This window comes from Pinus tabuliformis, chromosome 2_2 (assembly GCF_031772625.1).
Source record: "Pinus tabuliformis cultivar Carrire ecotype Pingquan chromosome 2_2, CPIR1, whole genome shotgun sequence".
NCBI lineage: Eukaryota > Viridiplantae > Streptophyta > Pinopsida > Pinales > Pinaceae > Pinus > Pinus tabuliformis.
The window spans coordinates 455,001,765-455,016,504 of record NC_142300.1 but is presented as its reverse complement, the minus strand read 5'-3'; positions in this window follow the sequence as shown (position 1 = coordinate 455,016,504).

Genomic DNA, 14,740 nt, shown 5'->3' with positions numbered 1-14,740 from the left:
TCAATCCACAATATGAGAGTCCCATCCTTTTTATTTACAAACAATACTGGTGCATCCCAAGGAAATACACATGGCCTTATGTATCTTTTATCAAGCATTTCCTTTAGCTAAAAATTCAATTCTACCAACTCTTGAGTGCTCATCCTGTAAGGTTCCTTTCATGCTAGTGTTACTCCTCATACAAACTCAAAAGAGAAATCCACTTCCCTATAAGGTGGTAACTCTAAAATCTCTACAAGAAACACATCTTGAAACTGCTGAAAAATAGATACCTCTTCAATACTTCATCATCCTCAACATCCTTCCCTTTATCACTAGAAATATGCACTACAAACAATACACACCCTTTCATGCAATTGCGCTTTTCTTGCATAGTTGTAACCATCATCACTGATGTAGGCTTCTACTTTCCCTGCAAAATTCTCCTTTATCCATCATCTTCCTGTCACTCAATAGCCTTCTCATAACAAACTTCCTTGGTCCTATAAGTAAACAACCAATCCATACCCAAAAGCATACTATATGATCCTAAAGAATTCATATTTAGATGTGTTGCTGTAGGAATACCATTCAGCTCAAAGGCACAAGCTCTCACCCAATGATGAACTCTTCACTTTGTCCCTGTAGTCAACCGCACCAACCAAGATTCTGCATGCACTTCTTCACTAAAATCACATTATAGATTATAGAGAAGCCAAAAGCCTAGTTTTTTCTTCCCATGAAATTGAGGGGATGATACCATCTCATGAGGAAATTTGCCACTCCACGAAGGAATCTACAACAACAACAACAACATCTAGGATATCAACAAATGACCTACACACAAGAGCAAAGAAAATATATGCAGGAGCAGAAAAATACAACAAGACAACTCCCTAGGTAACAATACAAAGTTTTAACAATCCAGCATGCATCGATCGAACATGACATAGGCATAGGTATGTAGACCTCTCAGCTCCTCCCTATGTGTAAAATAATGAAAAAGGTATGAATGTCAAGGTAAGGTATTTTTTTATAAGTTGGAGGTGGCCAGTTAACTTGGCCACCCTTGGTCAGTGAACAAAAAGTGATTTATGAGTCATCATGCAACATGGGAGTGTCACATCAATCAATATTAGATAACAATGAGTGGAAGTTGATTACGAGGGATGATGGAATGATCACTCCAAGTGGGACAAAGGTCCAAATGAGGAAAACTCATACCTCTGCCAAGTCATCATAACACTTTGAGCCTTGGCCCAAAATAAAATATAACTTATTGAGGCTTGAATTCTCTTGTATCTACACTCATTTCAAAAATATTTAAGGTAAGGATGAGTTTGGGGACCCATCGAGGAGATTCAAACCTTACTTTGTCATTTTTACAGGAGGAAGCTATAGGAAGCTACATGAATCTACATGAAGCCCAGAAAATTGCTACAAGAAGCCTCCAAGGGTGGAAGAATGCTGCCAAGGGTCAATTTGGTCTCCAATTATCCTCATCCCAAGCCATGTGGTGAAAATTAAGTGGCCCCTCTCATTCATCTATCCATAATTTACATGTTGGTGCACCTTAAATTCTACAAGTAATATCAGTCATGTTGTGATTGTTTTTGGCTATAGATTAGAGGGAATATACATAATGGTCATCAACTAGAGATTCCAATCCTCTATTCCCATTGAATTACACAATAGATCTATTAGAGGAAGCAACCCTCCTACACTTAATTGAAAACAAAGGAAAATATGGGAGGGGGGTTCAATATAAGGGAGCCTACGGACACTAACAGAATTCACCTTCACCCTCATGTATTATAAATTTTCATAAGGCATAAGTGTTTAGTTTTCTTCGAGCTACTGAAAGGATATGATGATGACATTACCTATGTGTTTTCCATGGCCCTAAACTCTCAGACAAGAGTCAGTGCCACCACTGTGGTAAGGGGATTAGCCATTTCCATCAGTCCTGAGCTAATTAGCAGGGTGAAAACCCTTCCCCTAGGGATCCAATGGAGGAGAGAAGACAAGAGTAACAATGCCATTTCCAAAAATAAATTCTTCACTGTTGATGAGAAACCTATTGAAGATAAAAATTTAGTCACGATAAAAAACCTACCTGATCCCTAGGAAGAGGTAGTCTACCATATCCTCGAGTTCATCTCCTGTAAAGGAAGACTGAGTGTAGTCTATGGATACCATTTCAGATTGCTCCATGAACTAAGGTTTCAAGCATAATTACCCCTATCCTGATGACTCGGTGTACCTTATTTCCTCGTACAGTCGATCAAGGACATGAAACAAAAGGTGAGAGAGGGCAAGCACCAACACCTAGGCCACCATGGCCTCATCAAACTGATAGTGCAATATGCATTGAATAAAACAAGGATCGCTTTCCTCTGGTCCAAATTTAGGGATATGGACAAAGAATCCTTCAATGAAACTCAAACCTCACACTATGTGAGACCCCGACCTCTAGTGGTAGAGGAAGAGAAGGGAAAGAAGATGAAGAAGAGGCAGAGGAAGAAGAGGTAGAGGTAGAGAAAAAAAAGGAAGAAATAGAGCAAGAATAAGAAGTAGAGAAAGAGCAAGATGAAGAAGAAGAGGAGCAGCACGAAGAGCCAAGCCCTGAGAAAACCACTCCATCTAGAGAAGAAGAGGTATCCTCATAGAAAACAAGTTTGTCTCTGGGGCCCACTAAAAAAGAGGTAGATGCCACCTTATCTACCTTGAGCACATCAATCAAACCTAAAAATTAAAGGCAAAGGCAAACTCCCTTCTACTTCAAAACCATGAAAAGCACCAAGATTAAATAGGGGAGGCCTCAAACTCTCACTAAGGCCCCTATTAGAATTGAGGAATCACCAAGTAAAAAAGAGGAGCTAGGACCCACTGAAAGGAAAGTTGAGGAAGTCACCTCTCTTGTAGTCATATAAAAGACTCCCATAGCATATGTAAGGAAGCCTGCCACTAGATCAAAATCCTCTAAAAAACCCAAGGTACCTACCACACTCCAATAAAAAGGAAAAGGGAAGGTACAGGAAAAATAGAGCGTGCTACAGGAAACACAGAGCATGCTACAGGAAGAGAAGGAGGAGAAACAGGAAGGGAAAAAGGCAGCACAATAGCTATAGGAGGGGGAAGCTTCCCCAAGAAAATTTGAAAAGGATTTCCTAGAGCTACAGGAGTCTAGTCCACAACCTAGTTTGAGCTCCTACTATAAGTTCATTGAAGGAGACAGAGTGATCCCACAAAAAATTGCAGTCCCACTTTTCTTTGAACTTGGAAAAGAAAGAGGAAGGACCCAAAAATGGATGCAGATTGCTAAATCCAAGAAGGTAGAATATGTGTGCCTCATGGAAGAGAAGGTCCTAGAAATGGGCAAAGAGTTAAGTGAGTTAAGCGAAAAGAAACCCACAATGAGAGAACAGTTACAGGCAAAAAATAGATGGTTGAGGAAGAAATTGCAAGAAAAGGAAACCCAACTGGCCACAATGGCAAGCCTCTCCATGGAGGCTCTACAATGCAAATTTCCATCCAAGTCTTATGCACTATTCCTCAAAGAACAATGGATGCAGTTCCAAATCAAGACATTAGCACAACATGGATCCATGTCATTTCAGGATTACAAGCAGTTCATTAAGTTGTGTGACCAAAGTAGTATAGAAGACACAACCAAATTAGTTGAGTTCTACCTGCACAAGCTCACTTTAACTAATATCACTATTTCTGATCACAATTCTAAGTTGGGAGACATACAACTAATGGCCTTTGCATCTTGGATGACTCATGAGGAGGCTAGAGTTGAGGAGGTTAACAAAGTAACGGCAAAGAAAGAAAAAGAACCCCTCAATATTAGGGCAGAGAAGATAAGTCCCATGGTTGTAATCAATACTCACAACATCATTGTTAGGTCCCTATAATACTAGTGATTTCCCCATTACTATTGTCATTGTAACCCCTTATTATTATTGTTGTGCCCTTGTTGTCCCCACATTTTTATTATTGTTCCCCATAGAAGCCCACTATTGTTATTATTGTTCCCTTATGTTATTATTGTTATGTCGACTTTGATTATATTGTGACCCCTTAGACTACTATATATAGAAATGAGGTTTTGTCATTTGAATATCCAAGAATTTTTCATTTGTGTAATGTAAATGAGGTTTCCCCCTCGAAGAGGCTTATTTTGAAGTCATTGATCTATATTTTCTTCTCTTTTGTGAGTTGGTTGCATAACATTTGGTATCAGAGGTTTGGACTCTAGGGTTTCACTACTCCAAAAAGGTCATCGTGGCATTTTCTATATAGATTTTTTTATATGATGTTTCATAAGCTAAAAAAAATCCTTTTGAGCCAAAATCTTGATGACCCTAGGGTCTGAATTTCAGAACTTCTCTCACTATATTTTCAGAGATATGATCCAAGGAAGTTAGGGTTTTTGCAGGATCCCGAATTACATCCCAAATAGGTGACCATGGGAAAATCGTCATAACTTTCTCTCTAAGTATCAGATAGAAATTTCATAAGAAGGTACAGAAAGAGGATGGACTGTAGTTTTCTGTGCATCGCTTTCAGGTCCGAAGGTTGAAACAATGACATTTGGCACTTCTTACAAGTTCTCTCTATTGAAAAAGTGTATAATTAGGTAATCTTGGGAGATTCAACATAACTCTTTCTTGGAGAATACAATTTACATCAGACTGGTGGCATTGGAAAGAGGACTCAGAGAGCTACCACAGTTCACAATTTCAAACCTTGGAGATCCGAAATTTTAGATATACATCAAATTCAATATCAAGCTCCTACAAATAAAAAAAAGGTGTGTAGTCCTTTTAATATTTGCATAAGTTTTGTTTGAAAAAATAGTTTGAAGTGATTAAAAGGGAATAGTGAAGAAAATTATCATTAGTTGATGCCCCGAAAAAAGAAAATGGAAACATCTAGTAATCAACCCGAAAGCTCTACTATGACACATGAAGAAGAGGAAGAAATGCAACATGATATATCAAAATTACGAGATCAAGTGCAATAAATTTCTCTCTCACAAAAATTAACAGAAGCTAAGATGGATGGTTTGAAGAATGACATCAATGGTATGAAAGACAACATTGAATATTGGAAGAAAGACATGGAAGGGTGGAAGGAAGGTTTGACAAAGTTGCTACAAGAAAGGCTTCCTAATGGCGAAAAGGTAGTAGAGAAAACTCATAATGAGAAAAAAAGAAACGTTAATCATGATTCGAAGAATGACAACATTGAAGATTTGAAGAAAGACGTGGAAGGCTTGAAGGAAGGTTTGAAAAAGTTGCTACAGGAAAGGGTTCCTAATGGAAAAAAGATAGTAGAGGAAACTCATGATGACAACAAAAGAAATGTTAATCATGATTTCCTAGACTTTAAAGTTGGAATAAAGACCCACCACGTTCCAAAGATCGATATGAGGAAGTTTGATGGAAAGGATCCTGTAATGTGGATACTACAGATGGAACAATATTTCGATCTCCATAATGTGGAAAACACACAAAAGGTACGCATTGTAACTTTATATTTGGAACCCAATCAGTTTTTATGGTATCGATGGCTTTTCTCTCAGAAACAAACAAAAGGGTTCAATGGTGGAGCACATTGAGGACTTCCAAAAATTGAATATAAGGGTAAATGATATTCCAGAGGAGCATAGGATTAATGTTTTCATATAGACTTTAAAGAATAACATCCAAAATGAGGTTCACCTTTAGGAACCTAATTCATTGTAGAAGGCATTTAGGTTGGCAAGAAAAATTGAAAGCAAAATTATGGAAACAAGGAAGCCTACCACTCACAACTATAAATATGGAAGCATTGCTGCCCCTAGCCTTCCACAACCTACAAGGTTGACACCACAACAATTGGAAGAAAAAAGAGCAAAGGGTATTTGTTAAAGTTGTGATAGCAAATACACTAAAGGTCATAAATTTTCTGAGAAAAAAACATTTTACATAGATTGTGAAGAGGAGGAAGAAAAGGAACAAGAAACATCAAAAGAAGAGGATATACATTAGGAATCAACCCTAGAGAAAGAATAAACGAATCTAACAATATATTGTAATGCATTGGCAGGAATTACTACTCCTCAAACTCTCAATATGGAAGGACATATCAAGAATAAAAAGGTAATAGTGTTGATTGATTCGGGTAGTACCCATAATTTTATTCATTGTAAGATAGCTAAGGAATTGAATTTCTTCCTATATCCAACGCCAGAGTGTCAAGTGATGGTTGCAAATGGAGGAACCATAAATTTCTCTGGAAAGTGCCATAATATCAAGCTATCCATGGGAGAATATGTATTGAATAGTCTTATACTTTCTATTCCAATGGGTGGTGTTGATGTTGTACTAGGAATCCAATGGCTACAATCTTTGGGTATGATAGTTTTTAATTTTCAAGAAATTTTCATGAAATTTTGTTGGGAAGGAAAGGAATTTGAATTAAGGGGTATCACAGGGAATCCGAGAAAGCTAATAAGATCTAATGACGTGACAAAGATTCTGAAGAAAGAACAATGGGGCGTAATTTCACAATTATGTTCACTAGAAGTTCCCACATTGAAATAATCTATTTCTCCATACCTCCAAAAAGTCTTGGACGATCATTCCAAGGCGTTTGAGACTCCCAAAGGCCTCCCACCTATTTGTGATCATGATCGTGCTATTCATTTGATTCCAGTGAGTGTTCCTCCAAACATCAGGCCTTAAAGATATCCCTATGGCCAAAATATTGAAATTGAATGTATGGTTGCAAAAATGCTAGAGGCTGGAATAATTCAACCTAGTCATAGTTCTTTCTCTACTCCAGTAGTATTGGTGCATAAGAAGGATGGATCATGGTGCGTGTTTCTGGATTATAGGTATCTCAACAAGCTCACTGTTAAAGATAAATTTCCCATTCCTGTAATTACATGGAGCAATTTACTTCACCAAGTTGGATCTTCATTCAGGATATCATCAAATCAGAATGAAGACTGAAGACATTCCAAAAACAACATTTAGAACTCATGAGGGTCATTATTAATTTTTGGTCATGTCTTTTGGCCTTACCAATTCACCTTCAACATTTCAAGGTTTGATGAATTCCGTTTTCAAACCCTTCCTTAGAAAATTTGTGTTAGAATTTTTTTATGATAAACTAATCTACAACAAGTCTTGGAATGATCATGTTCAACATGTTGATAGGGTGCTCAAACTATTGGAGGAGAAATAATTATATGCAAAAACCTCCAAAATTTTCTTTGGAGTACAGGAGGTGGAATATTTGGGTCATATTGTATCTCATGGAGGTGTTAAGGTAGACCCTAGAAAAATTAAAGCCATTAAGGAATGGAAAATCCCCACATCCATAAAGCATCTGCGAGGATTTATCGGGTTGACAAGGTATTAGCGCAATTTTGTTAAGAATTATGGGAAAATAGCAGCACCTCTAATGACATTACTGGATAAAGATACATTTTCTTGGACTTCAGAAAGATACATTACTGAATATCTTAAAGATACAATGTGCCAAGCACCAGTCTTAGCTACACTAGACTTCACAAAAACCTTTATTGTGTAATGTGATGCCTCGAGAAATGGAATTGGCATTGCTTTTATGCAAGAAAAAAGAACCATTGCTTTTGATAGTTGTCTAATCAAAGGAAAGTATTTACACAAAGTTATTTATGAGAAGGAAATACTGACAAATACAACATGCACTTAAGAAATGGAGACCTTACCTAATGGGAAGACACTTCAAGGTAAAAACGGATCATGATAGTCTTAAATACTTTTTAGAATAAATATTATCTTCAGAATTGTAGCAAAAATGGGTCATAAAGATGTTGGGTTATGACTTTGAAATCATTTACAAAAAAGGGAAGCAAAATGTTTTTGTAGATGCACTCTCAAGAAAGGATGAGGATGTGAAAACATTGCTTTGTGCCATCTCTATCATCCAACTAGATTGGATAAACGAAACAAGGGATGAATGGAATAATGACGAAGAAGTGTGGGAACTCATTCAAAAGTTGCAGCAAGATCCCAGTACATCTGAAACATTTAGCTGGAAATATGATTTGTTATGGTACAAAGGTCGTTTATATGTCTGTAAGAATTCCCAACTCAAACAAAAAATTCTTCTAGAATTGCACACCTCTCCCTTAGGAGGGCACTCAGGATTTTTAAAAACTTACCATAGGTTTAAGAAGTAATTTTTTTGGGATGGCCTTAAATCTGATATTCAAAGGTTTGTGGCGGAATGTTTGGTTTTCCAACAAAATAAAGTTGAGGCAATTAAGACCCCAGGTCTGTTACAACCTTTATCCATTCCAAGTCAACATTTGGAGGAGGTTTCAATAGATTTTATCACAGGTTTACCCAAGTCCGAAGGAAAGAGTGTCATCATGGTGGTAGTTGACAAACTTACCAAGTATGCAAACTTTTGTACATTATCTCATCCATTTCAATCCCGTATAGTTTCTATTGCAATTATGGAAACAATTCAAAAGATACATGTAAGCCCAAAGATTATTGTAAGCGACAAAGATCACATTTTCAATAGAAATTTTTGGACTGAATTATTTTCTTGTTTGGGTACTTAGTTAGCTCATAGTTCATCTTATCATCCTCAATCTGATGGGAAAACTAAGATAGTGATCAAATGATTGGAAGGATATCTTCGTTTCTTGCATCTGATAAACAAACACAACGGGTCAAGTAGTTGCCTCTGGCTGAATGGTGGTATAAAAATTCCTTCCATACTACATCAAAAATGACCCCATTTATGGCACTTTATGGATATCATCCATCGTCCATCACAACATCTTTAAGATAAAATTCTAAGGTTCAAGAAGTGGAAGATCACATTGAGCATCAACAACAGGTTCTCCAACTCTTAAAGGATAACCTCACTTTGGCGTAGAATAGAATGAAACAATAGGCAGATCAACATCGCAGTAAAAGAAGTTTTGATGTAGGTGACTAGGTATTTCTACGGCTACAACCATAGAAACAAATGTCCCTCAAGCAAGCTAATAAGGATAATAAATTATCACTAAAGTATTATGGTCCATACAAGGTGTTGCAAAATATTGGTACTATGTCATACAAATTGGAGCTTCATGCACCTTCTTGAGTGCACCCAGTTTTCCATGTTTCATGCTTAAAGAAGGTTATAGGTGACAAGCTCCCAGTTCAAACAATATTGCCAGAACTTGATGAGGAAGGAAAAATCATACTGGAACTTGAAGCAGTCACAGAAACAAGAACTCGACAACTATGAAATTGATCAGTTTTAGAGCATCTCATCAAGTGGAAGATCTTACCTGCTAAGGATTCCACATGGGAGGACGAGAAGTTTATACAGAAGCATCCATAACTACTCAAGCATTGAGGACAACACTTTTTTGAAGGAGAGGGGCATGTTAGGTACCTATAATACTAGTGATTCGCCCATTATTATTATCATTGTAACCCCTTGTTGTTATTGTTGTGCCCCATAGAAACCCACTATTGTTATTGTTGTGCCCTTATGTTATTATTTTTATGTCAGATTTGATAATATTGTGACCCCTTAGACTCCTATATATAGAAAGGAGGATTTGTCATTTGAATCATCCAAGAATTGTTCAGTTGTTTAATGTAAAGGAGGTTGACCCCTCGAAGAGGCTTATTTTGAAGTCGTTGACCTATCTGTTCTTCTATTTATTGAGTTGGTTGCATAAAATCATCTCCAACGATGCCAAGCTAGCACCTAGATACCTTGACACTCAAGAGTAGGCCATCTCCCAGTTTGAGGACACTCTCAGGTTGTTAGGGACAAAGATCCAACAAGCATGTCAGAGAAGATGGAATGCCTTGCCACATAGTCTCCAAATCAGAGAGTATCACTCTCTTGAACGGTTGAGGAATGCATTAGAATGAACACCCCTATTTTTGGGCATGGAATCCCCCCAAGGCATGTTTTGGGGCTTAAAGCCCAAGTTTTGACCGAATCTTGTTGTAAAGCTCTGCGAAATGTGGGCGTGAGGCGCGAAAGTATGATAGAGTCATAGGGTTGTCTGCCTTAGTCTTGTAATGTAATGTCGGCCTACCCATGGTCTGCAGACCATGGGATTGCATAAATAGAGAAAGGTTCTAAGTTGTAATAGATAATGAATGGATGAAGGATAAGATGAAGGCATAATATTGAGTCTAAGTGTGTAAGTGTGTCTTTGGGTCGTAGAGTAGGAGAAGGCTCTGCAGTTGAGTGTGTTTGGTCAATTTAGTGATGCCTAAATTGCAACTCTTAAATGTCAACCCAGGGCTCGTAAGCTGATGAAGTGAGGTGTACTATATGTACTTAGGTAACCGTTTTCTTAGTCTTTTGTCGTTTTTAGCTTTTTTAAGTTTGTTTTCGAATGTATCTTTCCTACTGTGATGTGATGGAAGTAATAAAGCAAGTGAAATGTGGATGATTGTGGTGATCTCTAAATGATTTCTCAAAACTTAAAAAGTATTCTACAAGAAAGCTTGAACAACAATTGCAACAAAATCACTCTTGAAGAAAAATAAAGACATCAAATAAAGGACTAATGACATCGGCCCAGTATCTCTGCTGCTGAATGAAAATGAAAATGAAATCTATATTAAATCCTACTAAAAGTAAGAACAACTATCTCACACTATTTCAACTCTTCAACTTAATCTTCTCTATGAAAAGACATCATGAAATGTTAAGCAATGTGAAATCTAAGTGAAACTACATAAAAGAGACTAGTCACAACACTTTAACTTTCTCTTAACCTTTTGCCTTTCAGCTGAATTTATCATGTGAGAAACAGTTATGAATAAGTCAAGTAATGTGAGTTCTAAAGCAAACTAAATCAAGTTATACTAAGTGATATTTTGGCTCCCAATAAAGTTATTTGATTATGGAAAAGGAACCATAAATAGATGAACAACTTGATATCTAAGAGCAGAAAGTAAATATGCAAGTTAAAGAAATGACAGTAAGGAAAATCAAAACTGCAAAACAATGAATGTCAGCAACATAGACAAGACGATCATGCATGCCACTAGTTATGAAAAGAAAAGAAGGAAAACTGTCCCGAGCTTGCCTAAGAAACCTGCATAACACACTGATCAGTCATGAACATAAAAGTGCAGAAATGTAAATCAACAGAATTCAAAGTTTATGTACAGCTAATATACATGTTGAAAAGAAATAAAAATGCAGTAATTTAAAAGACATCTGTACAGCTATTATACATGAAACAAGAAAAAGAAATGCTGGAAATTAAAAGTTACTGTACAGGGCTTCAGCAAACAGGGTCCCTCTGCCTACTTCAGCCGGTTAAAGGAGCAGTTACACGCTTAAATGTAAAACAGTCTTCTCATGTATTGACAACAAATGTAAAAGTACAGTGGGGAGCTCAAAATTACATACAAAACGATTATCCAACGACTAACTCTCCAGCGTTCAAGGACGCTTTATTTATAAGGATAAAAACAAACTACTTTAACGAAATCTATTCTATTCAACCAGCTGTTTAAAACACGTGAATCCTCTGCGTCCTCGGATCTAGGTAACGGTCATCGTGTTCATTCAATCCGGGGAATATGGCTGTTGGATTCGTGCTTCTAGATTGTCTCTGTGGCTGAGGACGATGCCACCTAGCTTCACGTGCCCAAAAACAGAGCAACACAGAGCCGTGCCACCGCTGGACACTTCTGTTGACCGGTATTTGCCTCCTCGTTGACCGCGGGCTTTTATGGTTGTTCTGGGTGATCTGGAGGGACACGTACCATGTCCTCGACCCCTAGAACTTGCCCATGTGGCTCATCTTCTCAGAGGAAACCTGCAACATATCGTTTAATAAAACAGCTGCAGAATCCTGTGCGAGCTACAGAAGCCTGGATCAGCTGCGGAAACCTGTGTGGGCTGCGGAAACGCAGCACTCTGAACCAAAATTCTAAACCAAACAACAGTCACTTAACATAGTTAGAAAATCATGTAAAAGACCCTAAAATACAATGATTTAATCAGTTTGATGGATGAAATGAGTGGGAAAAGGAGGCTGAGAGGTGTATGGGAAGATACAGGTTCAAGGCTCTACATACCCCCACTGTGAAGGTGTTGCATGTCCTCATGCAACCAAAACTTAGTTCTTTTCCTCAATCCATTTGCTCTAATGCTTCTGCAAGAACATCCAGCCTTCTCCTCTTTCTCCTTGATGCCAAAATGTGTTATAGACATTTTTGTGCCTTACAGCATGAAGCATGAAATGTCAATAATCTGAGGGATCCAAAGTCCCTAAACATGTTGTTCCTACCCCTAGAGGAACAAGGTCAGCAAACCACATCACTGAAAATCAGTTCTCCACCTGAAAACACTCAAAAACAAGCTAATTCTGGATCATGTTAGCTGCTCCACTGAGCATCTGCGCTGAATGTCAACTGCTCCACTCTGTACCTGCGCTGAATGTCAACTCTAATGAAGGCTACCTGCGCTGGGCGAGATTGGCCAAGTGGCACAGTCATTCTGCAAGGTGTCAAATGCCCAGGAAGCTTCCAAAATGACACTTGGATAAGGGAATTCACCTTGTGATGAGTAAGAGAATCTAGATCTCCAAGTGGAAGCAAGAAACTCCAAGTGGACTCAAGAACTGAAGTATAACTGAAGTGGGAGAGGACACTAGTCAGCTTCATGCCAAGCTCAAGCTGACTCATCCTTTCTCCAAAACTCCTATATATAGAGCTCTCTCATGAGGTCTAGGGGGAATCTTGTGAATGTAAGGAAGTGCTGTTGGTTTGAGTATAGAACTATTGGGTGATTGCTTTGAAGGAGGTGAAGAGGAGATTTCTTTCTGCTGGGAGGTGTTGCTGGATTGGGCCTCTTATGGTTGTAACACTCTCAGAACTTTACTTCTTCCATTAATAAAGCATTTGAGGTTCTTCTATATGCTTGTGTCTCTGTGGCGTATTGATGCTTGTATATTTGATTTATTCTAATCCTTGAATCAATTATGGATGTATGCTTCTTGTAGTTTCCCTTTCTTGTGCTTTTGCAGGATCTTTGTGTAGCTGGGCCAGTGAAAGAGCAAGGAGCTGGGAGCAAGCAGCAAGGAGAGAAGATTGGATCAATCATTAGCGGAAGACAACGGTTAGTGGATCTCTTTCTCCCCTCTCTTACATCTCATAAAGAAGTAATCTTGAATAGCTTTGCATTCGGTTGTTGCTGAGGTACTATCACCCTTAGAGTGGGATAGGGTCATTCCGTATTGGATACTTTTCCCAACAACAAATTGGCGACTCCGTTGGGGATCGTATCTTGTTGGTTGTTTGTGTTTTTTCTATTCATTTCATAAACAAAGGGAGTACCGAATCGAACTGTATTTGGATCTTTCAAATGCAAAGTAGAGGGCAGCTACTCTAGCTCAGTTTCTCGGCAAGTTTATGATTTGAAGAGCTGATCCACAAGGACTCTAATAAGCTCTTAGTGATAGCTTTTCATCCTCCTTTTCATCCCTTAGTGTGTCCTTGACTGATAGCTTCTGATTTGGCCAAAAACTGTGAATTTTTGAGCAATCTGTGACCCGGAAACCAAGAGAAACGAAAGTTTTGTTCTTCAGTGAACCTGCTGTGAAGGCTGTCTGCATTTCAGCGCAGTTCCCGAAGGGGCTACCTGCGCTGAAGGTCAAACAGACAGTGTCCCACCTGCGCTGGACCAGTCTTGCCTTGTGCTACTGGGGTTTCCTACTGTTTCTTGCCTTGTTTTCACTCTTGTTTTTGCTGCCTGTTGCCAGTCAATGTGCCTATCTTAAACCAACTTTCCTTGCCACTATTCCGCCTCGGTTGTATAAAGAAACTGTGTTTGTTCTTTGTGTATTTCTTGTATCATTTACAGTTTCCCATAACGAAAGTGAACTAGTCTTGCTGTGACCTCTTAGATCTAGACCTGTGATAAAGTGTCATTTTGATCTTAAGAGTTAGTTTGTTTGCTGTTCATAGCTGATTGAGCTTTTTCTTTCGTCATATGGTTTGAATTTATATATTTCTAGTGTCGAAACAAGTAAATCTTAAGGTGTCTTTTGGTTTTGGACAAGCTTGTTTGCTTTCACTTGAAATTGAATTCAAAGTTATACAACAGCGTTCTTTTTGTGTCGCACAAACATTAAGAAAGGGAAAAGAAATACTTGCATTGTGCATGTGCATTATGACAGTTTGCTTGTTGATTTAGGGAAAAAATGCATTAGTGTGTGCTCTATGATCTGTGTGAAAAGATGTTGTCTTTCTTTTCCCTCAGTAGTTAAGATTTTCAAAGTTGAAAGATTGAAAAGCTTGCTTATCATCTTAGACTGCATTTAGGAGTGTTATCATACATCTCGTGGTGATCCATAAAGGCAAACTGCTAAACAAGATCAACCTTAAAATAAATTGAATTTACATAACAACGCATTGAAACATAATGCAAACACATAGAGGTCTAAGCTAGAGACGTGTTCCGGTGCCGTTAAACGTGATATCTTAGCGTTGAGTGGTTGGGTGATTCCTCCACGGTGAAGCGATAAGTATCAATACAGACTTGTGCTCCCACGTACCGTCGCGTATATATTGGGAGACCCCTATAGGAACAAAGCCTTTATCCAATAGGAAGTCATGTCGGCCGCCCTACTAATCGCAATGCAGTGAACACAGCATTCACGAAGATCGACCACTCGTACTGTAAAACGTATTCTGTGGTTTTGCGAAAAGTTTGGCACACCCTC